We start from the raw sequence: 4,462 nt of genomic DNA on the forward strand, positions 1-4,462 counted from the left end.
ATGGAAATATGATTTTAATATAAAAATGATTAAAATGTATAACAAAATAATTGTGTGCTTCGTTTTTACGTCATCTGCTAGCTTCATTCTTATCATCTTCGTTCTCTTGTGTGGCTCTTGTGTGGCCCTCATTACAAAATTAAAAGATATAATTATTATTATTATTGTATAGTTAGAAGAGGTAATACTTTGATGTAAATTGCCTAATAAAATAAAAATAAACAAAATTACATAATTTTAGAATTATATTTTACTTAACTGCATGATAATTTAACTTAGTTAAGAAAAGTTTAACTATGTGGTTACAATTTTAAAATTTATTTAAATATTTCAGACATTTGAGGTCCATTTCTTCATTTTTGGTTCAAAAAATGTTCAGTTTAATCCACTCAACAAAAGTCTTCTTTTAATCTGCTTTAATTAAAACTACAGGGTGGGCGGGGGCAGGTGAGGAGCAATATGGCGTCTCTGGCACAGGTGAGTTTAGCCGTCTATATTTGAACACAATTTACTGAAACATAAAAAAAAGAAAACATTAAACTTGGTGAACACACTGGTTTATCTGACCTATATTTTAGGTTGAAAGATGAAATGAACATTCAGGAGTAACTCATCCTGCTCTGCTGCTACTTCTTTGAAACTAAAATATGCTGAATTAGTCAAAATTAGCCTGCAGTGTATCCGTGCATGCGTAGACAGCTGTCTGTGGACCCCAGCAGCAGAAAACTTAGAAATGTGATGATTTCCAAGCAACTTCTGAAGCTTCTTGTTTTATGATTTATGTTTTTGTCTGTGAGGATATTTGTGGAGACGGGACCTCTGTTCACTCAGATCTTTGTTCACATTAAGTGAAATTTCTTTGTGTTGAATTTTTATCGCTTTAAGCTGCTGAAGGAGAAATCAAAGTAAAGCTGCGGGAACTGTGCTGACGGGCTGCCTGCTGGCTACGAGTGCCACAATTAGTCGACTGTCAAAATCATCGATGACTAATTTCATAGATGACACGTCGTTTGAAGCTTTGTAAGATCCTGAAAGACACAGCAATAAGTAGTAGGATTTAAGAGTGTAATAACGGAATAAAACAGAAGATGGCAGCAATGCATCTACAAGGATGCCAGCTGCCATTAAAAGCCAAAGAAGAAGAAGAAGCAGTCTCCGGTATCGTAGCTATGTCTAAATTCAGAGGCTGCATCCTTCGGAGGACGCATTTGTAGGCCGATTGACAGCGACTGTCCAAATTCGAAGACTCCTCCAAATGCGGCCGACAAATGTGTCCTCCATTTCCCCAGATTTGAAGGATGAGTCGGGTGTATCCTTCGTGGCCCAACCTATCCCAGAATTCATAGCGCAGCCCAGCCACTGGGGAGCGCCATATTGCAACCGCCACAGTAACCGGAAACACGTGACCTCCACAGTAGCCGGAAACACGTGACCGGCATGGATACAGTGGAAACCATTGACTACGCATTAACCCTCTGGGCTCTATCCTGGCCATCTGTGGCCACTTCTTCTTTTTTCTTTTTCTTTTTTTACCATTTTTGCTGTGTTAATGCAAATGGAATGAAAGGGTCTAGATTGTTTTCAGCTTTTGGATACTTGAAAAGCATTATGACATTTTTAAATTCCTTGTTATTGACAGTGCTAAATCATGCAATTTAGGTAAAATTGCTTTTATTCTAAACTCAACACATAAAAATTATGGTTGTTGTTTTGGGTTGTTTTTTTTTTTTTTTTACCAAATTACATCATTTACCCATTTTTGGCCAAACAACCAATTTCATGTAATATTCTTAGTTCAAATAGGGGCGTTTGATGGCTTACTACACTGCAGTGGACCAAAAGAATGACACAGGTTTGATCTTAAGGATCTAATAGTTGTGTGTGTTTGTGCATGACATTGCAACGCAAATATGTATTTGCAAGATAGACTGGAACTAATTATGACGCATCAAATATTACACAGGCTGCAGTGAATTTTTGTTGATACGGGCTATTGAGCTTTGAGTTTCCCAGTCAAACTTATCTCTGAAGCACATGCTAAAAACACTTTTACTCAGGTACTTTTCATAACAAGACACCATAGCCAAAATATTAACTCTCAAAAAAAATTCAAAGCTGCAGCAACAAACACTGTTAGTAAATGTGTCCTGGAGTTTATACAGGTGCAGAAAGTGCTACTGCTGTAAGTAAGCCTAACAGCTTCCAGATCACTTTTTTTCTGTAAAGATGGCAAGAAGGGCATTACTGCTCATTTCTACAGTCTCCCAAATCTTGGAATACAATGCCTTTGTCCCATGAAAACCACTTCACAGTAGTAGGAGTCCACTAAAACCTACAAATGAAGAGTGATCCTGGAAGAAATAGGGTGCACACTAGTGACCTCAACAATTGCAAGACAGCCTTGTCCCCGATGCTCATATGAAAAAAAATAAATAAATGGGAAGATTTATGAAACCATTAGGACTTTATCACCTTTTTATCTGAAAAGTTACTGGTAATATATAGCCTAACTGGCATTTAAAGAGTAAAAAAAGACTGTAGATAAAATTTTGGTTTTGATGAAAAGGACTGGTGCTAATTTAAAGAGTCAAGGCGGTAAAAGTAGATAATGTTTTAATAAATATACATTTTATAGCATTTTGTGAACATACACAAAAGTGGCCATTTTTGGCAACGAACAACCTGAGAGAGAGTTTTATATTTTTTGCTCTCTTTGAACAAAAATAATAGTGCATAATAATCAATGTTGACATTAATCAATTAGATGTCCCAGACTCTACTATTAATGATATAGTGGTCCCTCGTTTATCGCTGGTGTTACGTTCTAAAAATACCCCGCTGTAGGTGAAATCCACGAAGTAGCCAACTTTATTTTTTACAATTATTATAGATGTTTTAAGACTGTAAAACCCCTCACTACATGCTTTATACACTTTTCTCAGACAGGCATGAACATTTTCACACTTTTCTCTCTTGTTTAAACACTCTTAAAGTTCAAACCTTCGTAGGAAAATAAGTCCAGTATTATAGAATGAAAAGACGGTGCAAAACGTTTCGTCGGCATTGTTGTGTTTGTTGGGGAGAAAACTTACAAACATACAGTACAGCACTTCAGAGTTACACTGCTAGCGATTAAAGATTTATATAAATTCGACAAGCTAAACACATTCTGTACTGTACAGCAGCGGTTCATATATCAGCAGTAGCACTGCTGATATATGAAATGGTGAGTTTTGAGGTTGTCTTCAAACATTTGCATTGTACCAGAAAAAGGTGTTTGAAGGATTAAAAATGTAAAAAGTAATGAATATTTTATATTTATGAAAAAACCTTATGCAGAAGAAGCTGCAAAGAAACAAAAACAAAAAACTAACACATGGACACTTTTGGCCATGAACAAGCTGAAGAGATGGTGATTTTTTTTAACAAACCCAGAGTGTTAAAAAACATTTAGAACCATGTTTATTTCTTAGCAGCATCAATAGTAACAAAAACGCAATTTAGTTTTCGCTGTGAAAGTCGATTTAACTGAAGTTACGTGTTTCCGGTTACTGTGGAGGTCACAATATGGCGCTCCCCAGTGGCTGCAGCCAGGTGCTCTTGTGGGGGGGAATTTTTTTTTTTTTTTTTTCATTGCACAAAATATAATGTACAACAAATATGGCAATCTCTACAAAGATTTTTTTCCCTTGAAATAGTATCAGAACAGGCTGTATTCCAACGTATAGAAGATAGATAATGAACAGGAAGTACAAACAACAACAAATAAATAAATAAAACAAAAACAAATCCCAAACAAAAGCAAAGAAAACAAACAAACAAAAAAAACTAGTTCATAATCATATGATACAGATCCAGCTTCTGCTCCGTGGCTACCGGGTGACCCCTCGTCTGGGGATCTCCTCAGCCCTTCCCAGGAGGGTGGCACGGATGACCCTCCGGTGGTCCTCCTTGGGCTCTCGCACTCTGGGACCTCTGGATGTCTGGAGCCTGGATCTCCTCCATGCCTGCTTCATGCCCTGGGGGACGGGGCTATGGCCCTCCACACCCTCTAGCAGACCGTTACATGGGGAAACCTTTTGTATACAAGCGCGCTGATCCACACAGGTGTGCACACGGGTGTTCACTGTTCGTAGACATAAACTACACCTTTCTTAGCTGCTACTTCAAAGCACATTGTGCGCTGTCTGTCCTGCGTGCTGCACAACAACATTCAATATTTAGTATTTACTGCTGTTCACACTTAGCCAGATTAATGTGATGGTGTTGAGTTTAGTATGTTGCTTTGTTTTTGTTTGGTTTTTTTTTGCTTGTTTTCTCTTCTTTTTCTCTCAACAGGTGATCCAGGAGATTTTTTTTTTCTCTTTGTCTTTGTAAGTGCCCTTTCTCACTGTCCCTTTTCCCTTCTGTTTTTCTTTTCCTTCCTCTCTTTCTTTCTCCCTTTCCCATCCCCCAGTCATGT

Source organism: Pelmatolapia mariae, linkage group LG17, assembly GCF_036321145.2.
Source record: "Pelmatolapia mariae isolate MD_Pm_ZW linkage group LG17, Pm_UMD_F_2, whole genome shotgun sequence".
NCBI lineage: Eukaryota > Metazoa > Chordata > Actinopteri > Cichliformes > Cichlidae > Pelmatolapia > Pelmatolapia mariae.